Source organism: Macaca fascicularis, chromosome 2, assembly GCF_037993035.2.
Source record: "Macaca fascicularis isolate 582-1 chromosome 2, T2T-MFA8v1.1".
In the NCBI taxonomy this organism is placed as follows: domain Eukaryota; kingdom Metazoa; phylum Chordata; class Mammalia; order Primates; family Cercopithecidae; genus Macaca; species Macaca fascicularis.
The window spans coordinates 50,757,480-50,780,803 of NC_088376.1; the positions used below are offsets into that span (position 1 = coordinate 50,757,480).

General features: G+C 35.8%; 1 long non-coding RNA gene across 2 annotated transcripts; it reads left to right on the plus strand.

Annotated features, from left to right (window-relative positions):
• Positions 1-17,554: 17,554 nt before the first annotated feature.
• LOC141409768 (uncharacterized) lies at positions 17,555-22,343 on the plus strand. Of its 2 annotated transcripts, XR_012431793.1 has the most exons (3): positions 17,555-17,666; positions 18,075-18,135; positions 21,592-22,343. It is a non-coding gene; the product is annotated as an uncharacterized lncRNA (long non-coding RNA). The 2 variants fall into 2 exon arrangements; XR_012431792.1 differs by lacking the exon at positions 21,592-22,343 and having other exon boundaries at positions 18,075-20,528.
• Positions 22,344-23,324: the final 981 nt, after the last annotated feature.

The following is a 23,324-nucleotide window of genomic DNA, read 5'->3' on the forward strand; positions in this document are numbered from 1 at the left end:
GAAACAACAAACCCAACACATAACATGACAACAACAGAAAACCTCACAGTAAAAAACTGACTTTTAGTAACTAATAGAGAAAGAGACTCTAGGCCCAGTTGGACCAAACAGACTGACATGAGAGCAATTATATTTTAAGACTGTAAGCTTAAATCCAAGGACCTTAAAGTTGGATTTGTTCAACTTCATAAAATGTCCCAACTGCCTCAGTGTACCCATATAATTCCAGTATTCCGTAGCAATCGACAAAAGGAGATAAGTAGTAAAATAGTCAATTATAGCCATTTCCTTTTGCTGTATTAGGCAATTAACCATACATTTGATGTTGTGTTTTGATATTTAAACTGGTCTCTCTACCAGTTATGAAGATAAAGAACACTCAGTAGGTGGGCTCAAGAAATATACCTCTAATAGTTCTGAAGGTGCCAGAATCGGCGGAAGGTGCCAGCGGATTCTGAAGGTGTCCAGTGAGAACATACTTCCTGGTTTGCAGGCAACTATCTTCTTGTACCATCACATGGCTGAGAGAAAAATCATCTTCCTCATGCTTCTTCTTATCAGTGCATTAATCCCATCAAGAGGAGTCCATCTTTATGACCTCCTACCTCCCAAAGTCCCCACCTCCTAAAACCGTCACCTTGGAGTTAGGATTTCGGCATATGGCTTTTGGGAGGACACAGACATTAGGTTCACAGCACAGGGGATTTGGGAGAAACACTCGCTGCAAACTTCAACCTTTAGTAGCCATAGCACATTAATTCCAACTTTGCTTCAGGAATGTCATGGAAATTTTACTTGTAACTATGGACTGTTGTTTGTAGAGATCATAAAGTTGAAGTTATTTATATAAGAAATACATACATATCTATTTATATGTTATTTCCTGTAGAGCATCTAAGATGTGGGAAAGGGTGTATGAAAACAGATTTTAAAGACTACGTTGGGGCAGTTGAGAGCATATCTCATAAATTTATCTTCCATATTAAGAAGAAAATGCCTGTCAAGTCAGGGCTAAGATGGGCAGGGGACCCCATTCACAAAGAAGATGCCTTTTTTGGGAGGCTGACATGAGAAGCTGTGACTTCTCATGTCACAGCAAGACACCCCAAGAGGCAGAGCTGCACAAACCGCTTTTATGTTAAAGCTCTGTGAGAATGGCATCTTTACTCCTGGCTGATTTGCTCAACATTTCAGAATATCCAGGACCTGTTCTCCAACCTACATACACCTTCCTCCACAAAAATTAAGGCAGAAACTTTTGGAGGGAGACAGAATGAACCAGCCAACCATACTCTTTACTTTATTTTTTGATACAAAGTTCACTCTGTTACCCAGGCTGGAGTGCAGTGGCCCGATCTTGGCTCACTATAACCTCTGCCTCCTGGATTCAAGTGATTCTCCTGCCTCATCCTCTTGAGTAGCTGGGGTTACAGGCGCCTGCCACCATGCCTGGCTAATTTTTGTATTTTTAGTAGAGACAGGGTTTCACCATGTTGGCTAGGCTGGTCTCAAACTCCTGACTTCATGTGATCCACCCACCTCGGCCTCCCAAAGTGCTGGGATTACAGGTGTGAGCCTCCATGCCCGGCCATACTCCTTACTTTTCCTCTGCTTGCTGTCTCCTGTTTGTTATCTATGTGGAAAGGGACAAGAGAAATAAACACAGAAAGTGGCTTAGAGATAACTTAGATTTTTCTAACTGCCCTCGAATTAAAGCAATTTACTAAAGATTAAAACTAAGAAACCTTAATTAAGGCTTTGAAATTCATACCTAATGCATATATAAAATGGGTAGATTTTTAGTAAGGTATGATGCTGAGGATTTTCTTATTGTCTAAGGAGAACCAAGTTCATGTGAATCAAGCTAAGACCACACAGAAAATTCTATTAATACCCTAGCTTAAAATATTAAAATATTCATAAAAGTTTCACCAAAGAACAACATAGTTGGGGTAGGTCACAGATCTCATGAGTTTTATAAAGGATACTCAAGGTTTTTTAACAGCTTGAAACATTGTACTGCTTGATAAAAATCTTAAAAAGCAGAGAATTTTTATCTTACTTTTGTTGGTCCCATGACACTGTTTTCAAAATCAACAGCAACCAATTTATTTTATGAGTCAGGATAGGCCTATATTACAAACCGGTAATTTGAGTAATTTTTGCAAGTCAACCAAAAATTATGAAAATAAATTTCTTCTTAACCAAAAGATACATTTGTTTCAATCATCTGTATATTTTAAACTGAACCTCTGAAATGGAAAGTTCTAAAAAAGCAACCTGAAAATTTGATGGTTCATTTGTTGTTGCTATATAAAAACCTACCCCCAAATTAAGTAGCTTAAAACAATCATTTTATTTACTTCATATTTCTATGTGTCATTAATTTAGCTGGGCTCAGTTGTGAAATTCTTTTGTTGGTCTTGGCTGCCGTCAAGCAACTGAGGCCAATTAATGGGTCAACTGGTGGATAGAAGATGTGTTTAGCTGGGTCAGCTGCTCCTGTGGTCTCTGGTCATACAGTAGGCAAACTTGAACTCTCCACATAGAGTCTCTCATGGTTATAAAATTCAGTGAGAAGTGCAAGCTCCAATGCACCATAACTTTCAAGTTTCTACTTGTATCTTATTTGCTACATTCCATTAGCAAAGCAAGTCACAAAGCCAAGTACAGATTTAATTTTTAAAATTTTTAAATATATGCATATACATATATGTGTGTGTGTGTATATGTGTGTGTGTATGTATATATATGTGTGTGTATATATATATCTTTATATCTATATCTATATCTATATCTATATCTAAATATCTTTTTGGGTGGCAGTCTCCAGAATCACAGCAGATTCAGAGAGACTCCCCCAAGCACAGATTTAAGAATGGAGAGATAGATTTCACCTACTGGAGAAGGAGCTGGGAGCTGGAAAATAACGCTACCTTTTAAAATTTTTTTTTCAGTTTACAACAAAAAACTTCATTTAACCAAAACTGGATTGAAAGCAGGATATGTGTAAGACACTTCTATACAAGACAAAAAAATTGAATAAGACATCTTTGTCCTCAGGAACTCTGCAGGCTAGGAAAAGAGGTGCATATCTAAACACTTAATCATACAATGAAACTGAAAATTTATTTAGTGCTTTATGTAAGTACAAGCTATATTTTGTGGTAGCCGAAAGCCTCATTTATTCTGACTGTGGTAATTAAAGAAAATTTTGTGTAAGAAGTAACAAATTACTAGGCCTAACTAGATGACATTTTTGCTAAGGAAGTAAAGAAAAGGCATTTAAGACAGCAGGTATTCAACATACAAAATCATAGATGCATGAATGGTATATGGTGATTATTGAATTCATGTTTCCCACTATTTTTCAACCCTTCACCAGGTTGATTTCTTTCTTATCTGTATTAGATAAAAATAGATCTGGCTGCAAGTAAGGAAATAATTATAGCGGCTTAAACAAAAAGAGACTTATTTAACCCCAAAATATCTGGAAGGAGGTTGGTTTGGATTTTTTCTTTCTGCCTCACCGCTTTCAGAATACTGACATTTTCAACCATGAACGGTGGCTCATGCCTGTAATCCCAGCACTTTGGGATGCTGAGACGGGCAGCTCTCCTGGCTCAAGAGTTCGAGCAGAGCCTGGCCAACATGGTGAAACTCCGTCTCTACTAAAAAAAAAAAAAAAAAAAAAAAAAAAAAATCAGCTGGGTATGGCGGCATGCATGTGTAGTCCCAGCTACTCTGGAGGCTGAGGCAGGAGAATTGCTTGAACCTGGGAGGCAGAGGTTGCAGTGAGCTGAGATCACACCACTGGACTCCAGCCTAAGCAACAGAGATACCAAAAAAAAGAAAAAGAAAAAAAAGAATATTGACTTTTTCTTTCCAGGCTTGTTTTCTCATGGTTGAAGGTAGCTGTTACACCTTCAGATACTGTTTATATTTAAGGCAGAAAAAAGGAGAAAGGTGAAGCTAGCCACATTTTTTCCTTTACATTAGGAAAGAAACAACTTGCCCAAAACTTTGCCAAAAGATTTCATTTATCTCATTAGCTATTTGGGTCACATGGACTCCTCCCCAGGAAATTAGATAACAAAATTTTGGTGTTTGGCTTGAAACAATGATTACTCATCCCCTAAGCTTGGCAAATGGCTGTGCTCAACAGCAGCAAAGAGATACTTTTAGTGAAAAAGAGGAAGTAACATTTGTGATATTATCCTATCATATCCTTGGTCCTGTCTCTATATCTATTTCTAGGTTATTTCTCTAGAATGGAATATCTTTCCTTTTTTCCATCACTTTTTAAAGACTGACCAATGTACCAACTCTTTTGGGAGTCCTTCCTATATAGTCCTTCCTAATAGACTGTTACTCTTTATAAGCCATATCACTTAAAGTAGCCATTAATTACCTTCTGTCTTAAGCTGTTTGCTAATTGTTGTGTGCGTAAAATTTCTGTCCTCAATAAAACTGTAAGTCTTGTGAAGAGAAACTATAAATTATACTTTTATATTCCCTTTAATGCTCAGAATACTAGTGGGCACATACAATATATGGCCAGCTGATCAAAAAATAATTGCTATTTCAGTTATATTACTCCATATCAATTTTGCTTCATAGATGTTTAGTTTTGTGTGTGTGTGTGTTTGTTTTTTGAGATGGAGTCTCGCTCTGTCTCCCAGGCTGGAATGCAGTGGTGCAATCTCGCCTCACTTCAACCTCCACCTCCCAGGTTCAAGCGATTCTCCTAACTCAGCCTCCCCAGTAGCTGGGATTACAGGTATGCACCACCACACCATGATAATTTTTGTATTTTTAGTAGAGACGGTGTTTCGCCACATTGACCAGGCTGGTGTGGAGCTCCTGACCTCAGATAATCCACCCACTTCAGCCTCCCAAAGTGCTGGGATTACAGACGTGAGCCAACACATCCGGCCTAAATTCTTAAAGGTGCTGAGAGCTGATAAACTCATTCTTTCTCCACTTCCCTTATGTAATAACAAAGTTCATTGAATTAAAAAAAGGAGCTTTTATCGATGTGGTGGACATTTACTGCCCATTCCATATTCTTAATCACAGGAAAGCCATCTTTCTCTTACCCATGTTTGGATGGTATTTTCTCCCTCTACCTGATTTCTGGAACTGACATAGATAGATCCAAATCATGGACAATCATCTTTTGACTTCAATTATTTCTTTAATTTGTATTTTTAATTAAAAGTAATATTGTATATATTTGTGTTCATGGACAATCATCTCTTGACCTCAATTATTTCTTTAATTTTCATTTTTAATTTAAAATAATCTTGTATATATTTGGGTGGTATAATGTGATGTTTTAATATATCATACATTGCGGAATGATAATATCAAGCTAATTAAAACATCCATCCCCTTATGTACTTTAAAAATTTTATTATTTATTCATGTATTATTTTAAAGTGGGGGTCTCCCACTCTGTTGCCCAGGCTGGAGTGCAATGGTGCAATCATGCCCACTGCAGTCTCAGAATGCTGGGCTCAGCCTCCCAAGTAGCTGGGATTACATGTGTGAGCCACTGCACCTGGCAAAAAGCTACTCTTCTAGCAATTTTGATTTTTCTTTTTCTTTACCATTCTTAGCAGGTAAGAATGAAGCTATTCCGGACTGTAGAAACAAGAGAGAGAGAAAAAAAAAATTAAATCCTAACAATACCATTTGAATCCCAGGATCTAGTCATCCCCTAAATCTGAATATTTCAATGAAACAATAAATTTCCTTTTGACAACTCATTCCCATTTGACAATTTATGGTTTAACATAGCCTGACAGAATGAAAACAACATTTTCCTCAGAGTTGAAAACCTACTCTAGCTTTGGTCCTTCTGCTTTCTTGGTACGTGGTTTTAGACCAACACATTGAACTGTGTATTGTCAACTTGGCACTTCTATTCCTATGCAAAGATGGGAATTATTTTCCAGAATCCCTTTCCCTGCATGGTTCTGAGTTAGAGTTGCCCAAGAAAGGAATTTAGGTGAGCTTTGGAAGGTAGAAGTGAGGAAGCCATTACTCTTGGAAGGCCATCTCAGATAGTTTAAGGCACAGATACAAAAGTCACCAGTGAGCCCCAATTCATCATTGCTCTACTGTTGCTCCATGTCCAATATGTCTTTCTGATTTCAGACCCTGCCAACTCATCATGCCCTCTGCTCATCATTACAGGCTTGGCTATGAGATTATAGGTATGTCAGGGCTTAGAACAAAATACTTAAATTATCTGACTTACCTCACCTGAAAGTAGGTAATAAGACCTTCATTCCAGATATGTCCTGTCCTGTCCCAGAGGCCAAAAAGGATCTAAACAGATAGACCTTGCTGCGTGCCCCCCCCAACACATGCCAATTTATTACCATTAGATCATACTTTTTGTTCAATCATGCTTTTACATAACTGTCTATTCTTCATTATACCTAAGCATAAAAATACAGTTTTCCTCTGGTCTTTGTGTCTTCATTTCTGAAGGATTCCATGTCACATAAAACTTCAAAAAGGTTCATATGTCAAATAAAACTTTGATAAATAAATTTGTTATGTTTTTCCTCTTGTTAATCTGTCTTTTGTTATAGGAGTGCCAGCCATGACCCTAGTAATGGATAAAGAAAAAGTACTACTTTTTCTCCCCTACAGAAGCAACATATTCTCCAGAAAGGATAGTTTCCACAGACATCTCCACACATCATAGTGCAACTTTGCTATCAAATGAGCACAGTTTCTCATATTTTCCTACAAACCCTCACTTGTTCTCCTGGGTCACTGCTTCATGTAAATCTGGCATTGACTGTATCTCTGATTCCCTACTGCCTTCTTCCAGACTTTCACTTAAACAGCTCCCACCAACATTCATAGAAGATCTAATTCTTATACTAAATTTTTTATTGCCAAAGTATTTGTGTTAGTCTTGTTTTCTTTATGTACCTCAACTAATAAGACCAGTTACTTACTGTCTTAAGCCCTTTCCTCCTTGTCTATAAAAAAATGAGTTGTCCTACTTGATTCACACAGCTGTGATGAGAGTCCGGCGATAATGGGTCTGGTGTGTAAAGTGTAAGTGGATGACCTTTTTGGAAACTGAATGTTGGTCCTCTAGAGCAAATGCCTTTGCTTTAGCATACAGGACATTACTACTTTTTATTCTTATATAAGTAAACCATCAAAAGTCAAAAAAGGGTTTCTAACCTAAAGAAAATGAGTGTACATATGCTTTAGAAGTAAAAAACTAAAAGGCAAGCTCAGTTGAAATTTTATTTCAAGAATGTGCCTATTTCTTGATCCTTTAATTTTCTTTCTTTTCATTCCTAGAGAGAATATTGAAGTTTCATCATTAATCACTGACTCACCTTAAAATATAGCTTTTCCCTCATTATTCCCAAGGAGATCCCACAACTTCACCTTCTTCCATTTCAAATCTTTTTGACTCCAAGTCTATTTCTTTGCATGAAAGATACAAAAAGAATGAATTGTCAAAACTTCAGTTAGATGGGATTCAATCTTATTGTTTTATCTTCACAAAACTTCTCTATATAGTTAATTGAAGATTACACACACACACACAGAGAGAGAGACACACACACACACACATATATATTTAAAGCTACTACCCAGTTTTATGCCTTAAAAGAACTCTCTCGTTAAGGGAGAAATATTAAACTGAACAGAAATGTTATGGAGAAAAATACATTTTAACTTGAGCTCTTGCTCAGTATAGAGAATTACTGTCTTAATTGTTCTGATGCAAGCACCTCTTTTTGTTTGTAATAAAGTATATAATGGCTATTCTACAGTGAATGCATCCTTCCTACACAGTGGTTTCCATCAATGTATAATTAAAAGTGGATTTCCTTTTCCTTTTTGGATGGTGGGAGGGAGGGGCTGGTAAACCTGGTTAAAGAAGGGAGAACAAAGAGAACTTTCATGAGTTCCTCTGCAAACAGTCTATCAGTTACAATTCATAGTGTTCGAATAGCAGCACCATTCTAAAGAAGTTCTGGAATAAAAAAAAAAAAAAAGTCAAGCAGGGGGTCCAAGGAAAATTCAGCTCGCATGCCAACTAAGGGAAAGAAAGAAAAAGGCGGGGGGAAATCCCTATCTTTTGTTGTAAAAAGAACTAATGAAGCTGCTGTTAGAACTGTCCACAGTGACACAACAAGGGTGTACACCCACACACATTGTTAAAATGCCAGTCATCCCTGGTAATGGGAAAAGGAAATGCTGCGATTTAAAGGAGGTGGTGGCACACACTGCTTTTAGAGTTTAACTTTGGAAATCTTAGTGAGGGCACACTTTGGGCAGTGTTGACTGCCAGAAGTTAGTACAAAGATGCATAAAGTTGTCTACTTCTGTCTTAAAGAAGAGATGGACTAGTGGAGGGTAAAATCCCATTGTCATTATAAATTGCTAATTAAATAATTATCAATTAGTTGGGCAGACAGAACTCATTCCAGTGTATTCCTTAGAGAGCTGTCAATAAAGAAAAACAGTAATTTTGGTTTTATTCTTTTTACAATATTCTTGCCTAGAGGTGCTAAATAAAGATAATATGTATTATATTCTATGTTAGGTGTTGCACACAGGCTATAATGCATTATTGATCAAAGATGAATACCAATTATAGCCAGCAATCATTAATTTTTGTTATTCTAGTTGTATGGAGTTATTTCAGCATAATAACTAATTGGGCCATTTTTCAATGAACAACACAATATAGTATTTATCTTCCAGTAAGAAAAAAAGTCCCAATACTACATAAAATACTACAGAAAAAGTATTTTAGGAAACAAAAATATCAACCAGTATTTTTTTTTAAATCAAACTGTGTCTGCATTCTTAATTCAAACTTTTAGTTATGTACATTCACTAACATGACATTATAGATAATTTAAAAACAGCCAGTCATTTTAAAAGTAATTAGGAGAACGCAGAAACATTCAGAAGTAAATAAATATATATAATGTAAATACATATATGCATATATTTGTATATAATACATAAAGTAAATATGTAAATGTTTATATATTATATTATATATTTACATAAAATATATATTCATATACAGTCTCTATTGTGAATTGAGGATTTTTAAGACTTAAAGATAAGTGTTGGTAAGATCTTTCAATTTTGCAAGTGTTAAAAGTTTTCAAAAGTGTTTGGTTTTCAGGGGATGAGATTTCTTTTGAAGCCCAGATCAGGGACTTGTGAATAAACAAAGCCCAAAGAATATAAAATCTGGAAAGATGGAAATTGAATTCCTAAGAAATCCAGTTGCATTTAAATATGAATGGGTTTGTTGCAGTCCTGTTATACATGTAGATCATTTCTGCCTTTGTGGAGAAATATGGAGGTCTGAACCTCTGCACTTGTCTTCTTTATTAAGTATGAATTTGAAAAAGATTGTAAGTTTAGTAACAACTTCAGAAAATTAGGTAGAATGTTATAGAAAACAAGTAGTAAGTACAATCAATTTATGTTAGTAGCTAGTGAGAAAAAGATTTTTCTTTCTGTTAAGACATTTTCTACTGCGAGTCTGCATAATGTTCAATTTTGTTATGAAAATAATAAAATTTTTAAATTTGAATTTAAAACCACTTATGTACATAACAGCCATCTTGAATACACAAACCCAGCACTCCTTATTATATGCGATTAACTACTTCACGACAGATAAAAAGGTGTCTCTTGTAATAGCCTGATGCCCCTTCTACACAGTAGTTTATTTTTGGGGACTTGGAATCAACTGGCATCTCAAAAATCTTAAAAGAGCTTCATTACTGCAAAGTTCTTAATTTGATTTACTTTAAGGAATACTTAATGGTTAAAGGTCTTTACTGTGTTGTTTTATTGAATTCTTGTCCACGGTTCAGGATTGATCCACTTCAACCTTTCAGCAGGGAGTAGTTTTCCAGGGAGGCCCAGCAGGACTCCAAATCAATAAGGTTAATGGACACGGGGCCATGCAGTCAGAGGTGATATGGCTGGCATTTCTGATGCCAATGAAGACAAGTTCTGGTGTCACTTTTCTGCTGGCAACAATGTTACCCTGATTACCTGGAGCATAGAGTTGTTAAGTGTTAACAGGACTGTGAATGGCCCATTAATCCGAATTATTTTAACGGAACTAGTTCAATTTTGCTCTTCTTTAAATTATTGGTCTCCATTATTTTTGAAATATCAACTGCCCCCTTGCTGTAGAAAACAGTTGTGTTCAGTTCTTTTCGTCCAAGTGCCCCCAGTAGCAGACTGTGACCATAAAATGTTAGCCAAAAAAACTAGAAGCCATTTTGTCTGAAAAAAACAAAGTATTTTATGAAAAGAACCCCATGTAAAGAAGAGGTTTTTAAATAACAAAATATGAACTCATTCTAGAAAACCTTGTTTATTTAGTAGTCTATATAAAGCAACATGAAATATAAGCTAGTTAAAGAAAGAATGGATAGTCAAGTTTCCTTGCTACTGTAGATTAATAATTTGTCTTCTCTTTAAGAAACCAAAGTTAGCAATGCCTTCCAAAGTCTATGGAAGTGTACCAATTATAGTCATACCCCAGTGACTAAAGCACTGACTCCAAAGAAGACAGATCATCTCTTTCAGTACTTCACATGAATAAGTGTATGTAAATAAATAAATAAATGTAATATGGATATATTAGTAAGTAGTAGTTTGGAAAACCTGCATTCATCCTTGAAAAAGGCTTGACAGTGAATATTATTTCAAGTAATTAATGCTGATTTTACTGTGCAAGTTAAAGAAACATCCATGTCATGATATCATTTAGAGAAGGATCTGTTTGACTACATCCTACTTTTACGAACTCTTACTTATATTTTAAAGAAAACAAAAATCAATGAAAAATCTAAAGTTTTAACACTGTAAGAATTTTCTTGACAAACTCTGTGGTGTTTATATATCCCTCCTGGGTGTATTCAACCTTTTTTTTACCATTGGCTGATTTGCCATATTCTTAAAATAAAGATTGATGATTGCTGAAAACGTAGGTCCATCAGACAATAATCATTATTCTCCTTAGACAAATTTTGTCAGTGAAGACAGAATGTACATTAGCAAAGTAAAGTAGCAGACTGAATTATGGCATTCTTTTTATTGTCTCTCATATTCAGTAACCTATTGAATAGTAAAACATATTAGGTTAGCTTGAAAATGCTTCAAGTTGGAAGGAAACTGAATTTTTAAAATCACACTGGGAGAGTCACTGTTAATTGAGTTGTAATCATTATTGGTCATTAGATTTTTATTTTATGATAAGGATCTTAATGATGATGGTGGTAATGACTAGGTAATGTGCACACAAAATGATGAAAATGTGTTCTATTAATCTGAATAGAATTCATTTTTATACCAAATGATGTACACAGGTTTACATGATGGCCTTGCAACAACCACGAAGAAAGTAAGAGCAAACATTCGACTTTTAACACCTAAAAGAGGGATTTTCTTTAATCTTAAATTACCTTTCTTATTTTTATTTTTGAAATGCTAGCGAACCTTGTTCTGAAATTGAAATTATTTGCTCACAATAAATATCATTTTTTTAATGTGTCTATTTTACTTATCATTCAGGAGGAAAGCAGTTCTTTTGCCAGTTGCACATTTTTTTTAAAAAGCCTAATTTGAATAAATTAACATATTGTCTACAAAAATTAATTCTAAAAAGGAATGATAACTAGAAAAGCAATTTAAATTGTGTATTTTATAAGAAGAGTGAAAAAAAAAACTTTGTTATTCACAGGGCAGCTCAGTTAATTTGATGTGCTTTGATGTAAATTTAGGGGTTGTTTTAATTTCAAAACATATTTTTTCAGTTAATAAAGGAGACAAAAGAAACTTTCCACCAGAATCTCCAGTTTGTTATATTGGAATGTTTTGGCTTCTCAAATGTGAGAACATGATTGTTTTTATTTCCAGGAGGAGATAATAACACTGAAGCAATAAAAAAGAGTCAAGGCAGCTTGCACAGCACAGGAAGTTCACAGCCAGAGACTTAATTTCTCACACAATGTACTGTGCAATGGGCCCATTAACATAGATGAATAGGCTCTTTAGAGGTTTTTTTTTTTTTTTCTTCTTCTTCTTCTTCCAGATATGCAGCTGCCGCTGAATGGTGATATGTTAATAAGGTACTCACTTGCCTATTCTTCAGGTACTCTGGCATTCTCTACCTAGGTAATCTCCATATAGGAAAAGCTATTAGGGGGTTGTATCTGCTACCACACCTTCAATTATATTAACACCTGCACCGATAATCCACGTAAGGTAAGCTAGTAGGGGGCCTATGGCCTTAGTCCACCCCTTTTTCCCCCCACAATGTTACATCTGAGGTTGGAGAGAAAGTAAGAAGCAGAAGAAAAAAAAGGAAAGTCACTTTTATTACACATCAGTGGGAACCTTCTGAAAAAGCTTTCATGCCTAGGAAATTGTTATTTCTTCAAACAGCTGACAGCCTGCAGAGGAAACTCTTAATGGAAACCCAGCTCCTGCATTGTTATGCATGGCCCTCATGTAGATTCAGGGGGGTGGATTAAGTTAGCTTCCAAAGGATCTATTGTGTGTAGCATTAATTTGCAGGGCTCTTGATATTTGAGTTGGAAGGTTTATAACCTCAGTGTTTACTTAGATGAACTACATCCTAGGTTTGTTTATTTCCGTCTGCAGTCTCTTATTTCCTAGTAAATGTTACATTTATATTTGTTAACAGCAAGAATGTTGTTATAAATCTGAAAGAAATAATTACACGTGCTTACAATCATTCACGCTAAAGCCTTGATCCTGGTTCTACAGGGTCACCCTTCCTGTTAGGTCTATAGAAGATTACATAGATAAATTCACTTCTCAAGAATATTTATGCCATCCAGTTAAACATGTTTAATAATAGCCTATCCCAAGTGTTAACTTTCTGTGAAATATGTAATTGCCCCTGTTTCTTTCACATAACAATATTACAAACACATGCCCCCCTCTAGACCTGTGCCTTTCACTGCCAGATGAACAAACTATAGAACTGAGCATTGCTTTCTTTTATTATTGTTTGAATGGTTACTTGCAAAGGGTCAGTTGCAATTTTTTAGTAGTGAATTTTTAAAAAAAGTCTCCAAATTGTTATTGGCAAACAACTCTGTGTGGTGTTGTAGATACAGGAACTCCTAAAAAATCTCATCTTCTGAGATTAACTTGCAAATTTTCATTCAGAAACTTTTTCAGCACCACCCCTCTCCCTATTCTCTCCTTTTCCTCCCTGGATTGTATAGGCAGTTGCTAACATGAATTTAAAATTCAATATGAATGGCTGGCGGCAGGAGGGTGTTGGGGGGGACATGCCCATTGGAACCAACTCTGGTTTTAATCTGGATTTAGGGGCTCAATTGAATAGAAGTACATTATGCTTGAACAACTGAAATTTCTATTATTTTGAAAGCTTTTTTTTAATAGAAAACAACACAAACAGCATGTTGAGTATTTTATTGCACATTTTCTGCTTTTGGTTAGTATTTTTGAATGTCTTGCAGATAATTTTAAATGTAGCTATTCATGGATTTATCTACATTAGTATTTCTATTTAATAGGTTTTGTGATATAGTGGTGAGAATATTGATTATATATCTGTACCCTCAATACTTAATACAGTGCCTGGCATATGATAGGTACTCAAGAAATGTTTGCTGAATCAATCAATTAAATTATATCTTTAGATGGCTTGCTTTTCAGGATACATAGGAACAGCCTGGAGAAATGCATGATAAAAACAAAAAGAGCAAACAATCCAATGAGAATAAGATCCTTCTTTTCAATTACTCGTCAGGCTGTGAGTAATCAGATTTTGAAAGTTTATCTGAAGGTTTCACTACTGTGACCAAGTATGTTTTCAAATGGATGTGTCAGAGTTTTCCTAACAACAGTTTTTCAAATCAACAGTTTTTCCTTGAAATAAAATTTAAAAGAGTGAATAGTAGGTGAAAAAATAGTGACAGTTATAGTCAACTGTAATAAATATACAGCCCTTGCAATTATACAAAGTTTGGGAAATCTGATTATTAGGAGTAGAGGTAGTCCAGGTATACCAGCTTTATTGGGAGTTCTCTAAAAAAGAAAGTGTATTTAGATAAGAATCATAGACCTTTATTGCTTAGAGACATTAGAAATCAGACTGTCCCTCTAACTTTTACAGATGAAAAAGTAAAGTATATATTTACAGATATATATATACATATGTATGTATGCTGCATATACATATATACACACACACACACACACATAAAACAAATGGTTCCTGCCCATCGTAGTTAGCTTAATTTGGGGGCAGTCCCTATCATACAGTAGACATGTGATACATGAATAAAAGCATATATGTATGTACAGGTACATGAATGAAGCATACATTTAATGAATTTATGGTTTGCATTGGGCCAACACAATATATGGGTTCAATTCAGCTAGTTGTAACAGTAATTTATTGAACATCTTTTATGTGGCATTGTCTAGGCATTGAGCTTAGTCCTAGAAACTTTCTGCTACATGTGCTGAAGAGTTGATTCATGTATATTTCACTTGGTAGAGATTTATGTTGATCTTAAAATTATTACAGGAGTTGTATATAATAGCCATTATAGTGTGATGAGTACAACCAAAACAGGAAAATACTAGAACCATAAATGCTACTCATAAGATGCATAAAAGTCTCTATGGCTCAGTACATCATGACAAAAGAAGGAAAGAAAGAGAAATTCATTTTTAATTACTGCATAGATGATAATAGCAACAATGATAACCATTGTCTTTTATACTTGACTTAGTAAATACCGTTCTGTCTTGGATGCTTTATATTTATTAACTGGTAAGTTTTCCCCAAACCCTTTGAGGTGGGCATTATCTCCATTTAAACAAAGAAATACTAGAAGAATGTTTCTTATTAGAAGAATTAGGTAACTTGCCCAGGTCACAAAGGTGGCAAATTATAAGAGCTGAAATTTGAAGTCAAGATTTCCTTACTCCTCAGGCTCTCCTTTTAGTCACTGCATTACTGTTATCCTATCCTTGTGGTCAAAGTTCTCTAGCTATGTTAGGCCTGCTAGTTGCTAACTTTGTTCTTCCGTAATTCCTTAAGAGACTGTTGGGTACAAGCATTAATTGCAGCTTAATACAAGAGCAACTTTCAGGACTGCAATCCATCAAAGAAAATTTTGTTAAGCTCTTTTCCAAAGTCTAGAAATACAACTTCTTTCACAGAAATAGCTGCAACAATTTGAGAGACTTCTAATAGAATATCAAATATACATCTGCTTCTCAAAAGTAAATATGTCTGTGTGTGTATATATGTACACATAATCACACACATATATATGTATTATCATTGCCATAATAAGGTGAAGAAAATGGTAATGATTAAACAGTGGGTTTATGAAACTTGCAAAGTGTCCTGTTTAGAGAATGACACCTGCATGTCATCATCATAGCAAGAAGAATAAGAGTTTTTAAACCTGAACAAGGAACATAAGGGAACATATAATTTTCTTACTTTCCCAAAAGGCAAATTTAATACAATGAGGGAAGGATGAGGAAAAGCAGCTGCAGGCAGACTGGGATTAGACGTCTGATTTGCTACATTGACAACTGTAAAAACATATTTGATTACTGATGTCATTACTGGAAAGGCTGATATAGTGTTGTGAGGTTTGCAGACAACACAGGCTATTTATTATTCCAGTATTGTCTTTTCTTATTTATTGTACTAGTAGAAACTTATTATTACAATTCTTGTACGTTTACAACCATATATTAGCAGATTGGTACGAATGCGAAGGAAAATTGAACCTACTCTTAGTCTCAAAAATTTTGTTCAAGATAGTAACTTGAGTTTAGAGGTTTCTTTTATCACAAATAAAACTAAAGTTGGTAAATGTTATCAAAAGGAAGGTTTAAGGAGTAATTTATATTGAATCATTTCAGGTACACGTGCATACTAAGACTGAAATGAGTATATATCTGTGAGGTTTAACAAGTGAGTATATTTTCCCCAATACATAAGAAAATCTCAAAACCTAATTCTGATTTTGAGCCTCAATATGGTTTAGTTGAAAGAGGGGGTGATTTGGTGTCAGATAGCTCTGGGGACAAATCAGTGCTATCATAGTTATTGTGTGGTCTTCAGACAGTACTTTAATCATTGGGCCTTTGTCTCCTCTTGTGTCAAATGAGAATGATAATGTCTACCTTTCCAGTTTGCAGTAAGAGTTCAAGAGAATAGATACGAAGCATTGAGCGTAGTGCTTATACTAAGTGTTGAAAAAATGGTGGTCATGTTTTAGTAATGAAGAGATGCCTAGTAAATCAAGACATCAAGGGAAGAATTAAAAGAGAAGACTATTAGTGATGGAAAAGGCAATGCAATAGATGAAAAGATAATTTAAAATGGCCAGAACTGGGAAAGAGAATAACATGTCAAAAAAACAAAATATTAAAAGATAAGGACACTCAATAGAAAAGTTTGTCCATGTAGTACCATTCTGACCTTTGGAATTATGTTTTCACAAATAAACACAATGCCCTAACATAAAAGAAAAAAAACTAATCATATAAAACTATAAGGGAAATGAAACAAAAACAAGAAAATTAGATTAAATATGGAATTTTTGTCAAAGAGCAGTTGAACAATGCAAAGAGAACAATATGATAAAACAAAAACCATGGGAAGTCTTGAGAAGAAGACAAAAGGAAAACAAAGAAACATGGGAAAGACAGGAAAAAAGCAAACACAAGCAGAGACTAAAGGATACATCTAAATGTTCAAGCCAGTAGAATGAACACAACTCTGCTTTTAATTTTGACAGCAAAAGGATATCTGAATCAAGAAAGGGCATTCAAAATGTTAGAAAGCAATGGTTTTTAAAATTCTTAAATTTAAACAGAATGCTTTGTTTAAGCATGATGTATGTGTTTGTGTTTTCAAATGCAAAAGTGTTGGAAGTTTTTTCATGAAGAAATCATTTGATTTCATGATAAATTTACCCATTTGAGTGCTAGAAATGAAAACCTTGATTGTTTACTCAACTACCCAATCAGAGAAAGAAAATTTTCAAATTACATTTATATCAACAGATACAGCAGAGATCTTAGCTAGTAAAAACATCCTTAAGCATTATTTTGCTGAAAACAACAAACATATTTCCAGCCACATATCAAGCCACCTACAAATTCTTTGGGGATCAATTTCTTCCTTTCTATAGCAAAGTAACATGTGCCTATCTACTACAAATCTTAAGGCAAATAGTCCTGTTCCTATTCACTTGTCATTGCAATGAAGCATCTGCTGCTCACTATTTTTTGTTATTTTTTTCCTGATTACTGAATTCAAAAACATCATCCTACCACTTCTTTTAGTTGTTAAATATCCCTGTGTTTGTGGCTACATTTCTCTGCACTGGAGAAATGATCTCATTAACAAACTAGTTCTGTGCGTCCTTAACTCTGAGGCCCCTCGCCTGCAGCTGGAGGCAGTTCTCTGTTCAGCCCCAGTGCAGAGTGACACAGACAGGCGACAGCATCGCTGAGCACTAACTTCTATTCCACGGAGGCAGACAGCGAAAACCATTTCAGAACCACGCCAAGGCATGAGAGAAGCACAGGTAATCCTGTTTCTGTATTCAGTTTTTGCAGGAATCAAATATATTCATCTGGAAGAGACAACTGGGCAAAAAAAGGAGTTGGGGTGGGGGAGGTTCTGTGTTAGAAGTGCTAAGCCAGGAGATAAAGTCACCAATTAGGAAACAGAGTGTAAACACAAAAAGAAAAAAGCCTCTGAGATATATGCATATATATATATGCACATACATATGTTTGCACATGCATACATTTATAGTATATAAAAAGGGGATATGTTGGTGAAGGTTTTGTTACATGGGAAGTAAGCTGTAGCCTAATATCTAGAAGCAAGAAGAGTAGTTTTTGTCCTGAAATCTCCAACTTGGAAAGGACTTTAGAAAAAAATCTAGTGTGTCATGAATGACCACATCTAATCTTTTCTTTTTTTAAAGGGTAGCTGCAAAGTTTTGGACAAGACCTCTGCAACAACTGGAAGCACAGTGTACCCAAGTGGTGGGTCTCGTCTGTGGCAATATAATTTTCTATCTGTCCAATTGAATATGGCTGTAAAGGGAATAAAACCCCATGTAATCTCCAGCAGTGACAATTTAATCAGTTGTGTAAGGGGGAAAAAGCAGCGTCCCCTCATTTTCATATTTGCATATTTGATTTTTGCATTGGGGAATAGAGGTTTTGTTTTTCTATTACTTTGCATTCAATTTTAATATTTAATCTTTTTATGAGCAAATTTTTACAGTGGTATGTAATACTGAGTCAGACAGGTCTAAAATAGAAAGGAAAGATTCCATTTCTGAAATCAAGCCCCTGATCCAATATGCTTTGTGTAACATTTTTCCTTGTAAAGAATCTATGTGCCTAACACGGCTTGCATGCTCCCAGCTTCTGCACGTGACGCGTCTGCTATTAACATTCAGAGATTCACCCTGAAAACGAAGGCAACTGTTTGGAGAACAATGCAAAATGATGAGAATAGACCATCCTATGACCCCCTTTTTATATTAATATTTCTTAAAATAGTAAATCTTATTGATTGCATCTATTTCTAAGGAAGTAGGGTTCCTTAAATGCTTTATATACACAGGAGCCAGTTTTTATGAGGTTATAAAGGAGCAGTAAATACAGTAAGATTAATAAAATTTCATTGTTTTCACAATTGACAGAATGATATTATTGCCTATAGGCTAATAACAGCTTATGGGATTGATTTTAAGATAAATAAGACGCAAATAATTTGAACTTATCATCAATTACCCTTGTGTTACACCCATGAGTATGTTAAAGTATCTAGTCAAAATGGTGTTGGATTTGAATTACTGGGCTAGATAGTTGTTTCTTTATGCATCAATGCATTCTAGCCTCCACTTGTGAAAACCCCAAAAGTATGTTGGGTAATTAAAAAAAAATAAGGATAATACTCTACTTGCTTAATGATTTAGAATTTTTTTATAAAAAGTGAACTCTGAAGCCAACATTTCACTAGAGAGGGAAAGAATAATGATTTTAATTCTATGTAATTTTTTTAAAGCTTAAAAACAAGTTTTGAAATATTTTATGTACTAAATTTAATCTATGTACATATTTACACACACACATATATATATACATGTGTATATGTGTGCCTACATATATGTGTGTATGTGTGATGTGTGTGTATATAAATATGGCCTAAATATTGCTAACCAAATTTTATGAGAAATAACTAAATTTTGAATTTTGAAAATATGAGCCATAGGATTTTATTCAAAAACAGAGCAGAGAGTCTTTTTAATGTACATCTATGAAAAGCATACCAGTAGCAGTATACAGGCATCATTAGATGACAGATACAAAATCCTTTGGGCAAGCACTGATTCACATTAAATTCAAGCACATAATATGTCAAATTTTGAGTATGTTCTTGTTTATTTAAATCTGCATTCTGATGATCTTTTCAAAGAGATTGCATATATATGAATATGTGATCTAGTGTTTACATATTCAAATTAACCTGTTTCTTTGAATATGGTCTAATGATTGAATGATCTCCCAAATATGGCAGCTCCTCAGGGAAATATGCTGATGCCTCAGCACATTTTCTCAAGGCCTGGAGAGTACTAGATATCCAAGGAGTGCCTTGAAGCGTGGAAGTCCTGCTCTACCTAAATGAAAGTCCTAGGCTTTAATCACAAAGGCTAGGTTCACACTAATGCAATTAACCATATGATTGCTTTCGAAGGAGCCTAACCTCATCAGTATCTTTCCTTTAGGCAAACTGACAATGCTGGATCTAGTCAATGACTCAAGAAAATTTGATTAGCTAAGAGGTACAAGGCTCTGCATATGCAGTCACAAATGCACAGTAGGAATATTCATCTCCAACCTATTTTCTAGGAGTTATCATTTCACAATCAACTTTAAATTTAAGCAATTAAGGTAAAATAATTGTTCCATGAAATGATTAAGAGTTGACAATTATCGGGATGAAGGTGAAGACTATATCCAAATGATAATGATCTGTTTTATAGTTTGTTTATTTATTGTGTTGTGTGTTTGTTTTGTTTTGTTTGAGGAAGGATGGGAGAGGGCCAGGATAGTTAAAACTGAAAATAAGATTTACTTGGAGAACTGGTTAGGCTCAGTGGCTCACACCTGTAATCCCTGCACTTTGAGAGGGCAAGGTGGGTGGATCACCTGAGGTAAGGAGTTCGAGACCGGCCTGGCCAACATGATGAGACCCTGTCTCTACTAAAAATACAAAAAATTAGCCAGGTATGGTGGTGGGTGCCTGTAATCCTAGCTACTCTGGAGACCGAGGCAGGAGAGTAACTTGAACCTGAGAGGTGAACGTTGCAGTGAGCTGAGATCACACCAATGCACTCCAGCCTGGGCAACAAGTGCAAAACTCGGTCTCAAAAAAAAAAAAAAAAAAAGAAAGAAAAGAAAAGAAAAAAGGTTTACTTGGAGAACTGAAAGAGGTAAACATGCCTAAGGAATATAATTTGTAGTTGAATAGGTAACTTTAGAAACGTGTGTGTATGTGTTTGTGTGTGTGTACATACAGATACACCTATGTGTATATGTGTGTGTACTTTTTTAACCTTATTTAACCTTGCGACTTTACAAATCATTGCTGGACTTGATAACATATTGTAGGGGTAAAAAGGGTGTGCTATCTTTCCTCCCCATCATAAGGATCACAGCTGATCCTCCTATCACAAAAGACAGGTTAACGACAGAAAAGCGTAACACATTTATTTAATCAAAGTTTTATGTGTCATGAGAGCCTTCAGAAATGAAGCCTAATCTCCCAAGGGAAAACTGTCCATTTTTATGCTTAGATTCAATGATGAGTGAACATCCATGTAAAAATATGATTGAACAAAGAGAGAAATGATCTAATAGCAAGAGACTGAGTGGGAAAAGCCAGCAAGGCCTGTTTGGATTCTACTTGGCCTGTCTGTTGTGGCATTTTTTTCCTACTGGATATAGGGCAGGATTCCTTCCAGAATAAGGTTCTTCTCATCTACTTTGAGACAAGTTAGGTCATATAATTTCTTATGGACAAGTTTTTACACAAAAAGGCAGAGGAAAGTTAGGGTAATGATTCTAGGTTTTAAGGCTTGGTTTGGGGAAAAAGAGTTCTAGTTTCTATGACTCACTTGGAAGAGGAATTCTGGTTTCTGTGACTCACTTCGGGGAAGAATGAGTGGCAAGAGACAGGAGGGCAGGAGAAGGTCAGAGACATACATTAGTCCTGATGCTGCTTCGGAGGCCTTCCAATGTGCTTTAGTTCTAAGTAGTTGGCATGTCAAAGTGCTGTACTTTGGGATATCTTTTTCTGACCCCTGCAAAATCAAATGTGAACTAGAAGCTTTCTAGTGTCTTCTTCTTAATGAATCCTAATAAAGACGTTTCTACTGGCATATTGATATAATTTTGGGTTACTATCTATTAAAATTATTTCTCCAGGCCAGGAGCAGTGGCTCACACCTGTAATCCCAACACACTGGAAAGCCGAAGTGGGCAGTTCACTTGAGCCCAAATGCTAGAGACCAGCCTGGGCAACATGGAGAAACCCCGTCTCTACCAAAAATGACACACACAAAAATTAGCAGGGCGTGGTGGTGAACACCTGTAGTCCTAGCTACTGGGAAGGCTGAAGTGGGAGGATGGCTTCAGCCAGGAAGGTGGAGGTTACAGTGAGCCATGATCACACCACTGCCCTCCAGACTCGGGGACCGAGCAAGACTCTTCAAAAATACATATATTTCTCCAAAAGTGAGTAATTAAAGAATTTTCAATGTTTGCAAAGTTTAAAAGCCTAGTATGAATGCAAAATCTAGGTAATAGAAATTTTGCATGGGAATTATCATTTCTCAGCACTTTCTTAATATTCCTCAAATGCAATTTAAAAGCAATAGGCAACAACTGGCATATCCCTTCAAATGCTAAGATATTTATGTTTCCAGAATGTATTGTCTAAAAATTTGAGAGACTGTGTGAGTCTGATAAGCTGGGCTGTATCCCATTCTGGAATATCAATGTACATATTGCAGTGAAAAACTTATTGAAATAATGAAATTGGCTCTCAAACAGATTTCCATGATTTGGAATCCAACATTTACTTTTATCATCTTCAATGAAAGAAATTGCACCAATGATATTTTAGTCTTGATGATGTTGGGAGCCCCTGCATAAATAAAGCACTTGCACAATTAAAATGGAGGCTTTATTTTTATTTATTATTATTTTTGGGACAGAGTCTCGCTCTTGTTGCCCAGGCTGGAGTGCAATGGCACCATCTTTGCTCACTGCAACCTCCGCCTTCCGGGTTCAAGAGATTCTCCTGTCTCAGTCTGCCAAGTAGCTGAGATTACAGGCATGCGCCACCACGCCAGGCTAATTTTTGTATTTTCAGTAGAGGTGGGTTTTCCCCATGTTGGCTAGGCTGATCTCGAGCGCCTGCATCAAGTGATCCGTCCGCCTCGGCCTTCCAAAAGTGCTGGGATTCCAGGCGTAAGCCACCGCGCCCGGCGGAAAGTTTTATTTTTAAAGGTGTTAGAATGATTGGTTTTTAATCAGAGACTACTCACGAAGTTGGCCGAAATATTACTCTGAAACCTTTTTTTTTTTTTTAAATGCATCAGAATCCGAGGCTTTTGGCAGGGCACAGTGGCTCACGCCTGTATCCCAGCACTTTTGGAGGCTGAGGTGGGCAGCTGCTCGGAAAGCTAAGGCAGGAGAATCTCTTGAACCTGGGAGGCAGAGGTTGCAGTGAACCGAGATCACGCCACTGCACTCCAGCCTAGCGACAGAGCTAGACTCCGTTTCAAAAAAATAAAAATAAAAATCCAGTTTTTTTTTTTTTAATGTTCAAATATTCAGACGAATGACAAAACAGTTTATCCAGTGATTTGGCAAACGGTGTTTCAACCAAAGTTCACAATCATCTCAACTCCTCATGTTCAAAGTAGAAGGTTCTGAGAATCCATATCTCCTAAGGGTGTCTGTGACATAGGAAGCAAGGCACCTAGGAACCTGAGTGGAAAAATAATGCTGAGGGGACCAAATTCTCTCACTATCACTGACAGAACAAACCTGGTGGAGAGCAAAACATGTTTGTCCTCCTATTCTACAGAGCTGATCTATCCTTCCTTTCTTTTTTTCTTTCTTTCTTTTCTTTCTTTCTTTCTTTCTTTCTT